The sequence below is a fragment of the Grammomys surdaster genome, unplaced genomic scaffold (assembly GCF_004785775.1).
Source record: "Grammomys surdaster isolate TR1022 unplaced genomic scaffold, NIH_TR_1.0 233, whole genome shotgun sequence".
Lineage (NCBI taxonomy): Eukaryota > Metazoa > Chordata > Mammalia > Rodentia > Muridae > Grammomys > Grammomys surdaster.
In genome coordinates this window covers 1,039,973-1,040,391 of record NW_021604678.1, presented here as the reverse complement: position 1 = coordinate 1,040,391, position 419 = coordinate 1,039,973, and the positions used below count along the sequence as shown (strand labels likewise).

Sequence of the window (419 nt, the reverse complement as noted above, 5' to 3'; positions counted from 1 at the left end):
TGCCTCCCAAGTGCTGGGATTAAAGGCGTGTGCCACCACTGCCCGGCCTAGTTTCAGTATTATTAATGTCTCTCTTCATACCTGGATTTTCTTGTAATTCTCTCCTTCCCCTTTCAACTTATTCTTTGAAAGCACTTGACATTGGAACATAGCCTCCCTTTGAGACCTTGTTTATAAGTGCCCCCCATTTCAGCAGCTTATTTCAGACAGCTACTTTGAGGTTTATTAATGGGGTTTGAGAGATGGCTCAATTGATCAGGTGTCTGCAAAACATGAAGTAAGTTCTGACTTTAGATCCCAGCACCCATGTAAAACTGGGCATGGTGGAGCCATCTGTGTCCTTACAGGTGACAAGGAAAGAATCAGTGAGCTCCAGGGTCCGTGGAAGACCTCAGAGGGATGGGATGGGATGAGATGGG

At 46.1% G+C, this 419-nt stretch overlaps 1 protein-coding gene across 1 annotated transcript in view; it reads left to right on the top strand.

Annotated features, from left to right (window-relative positions):
* Ptpn13 (protein tyrosine phosphatase non-receptor type 13) overlaps window positions 1-419 on the top strand; it is a 135,208-nt gene that overhangs the window by 95,314 nt on the left and 39,475 nt on the right. The gene's annotated exons all lie outside the window — the stretch shown is intronic.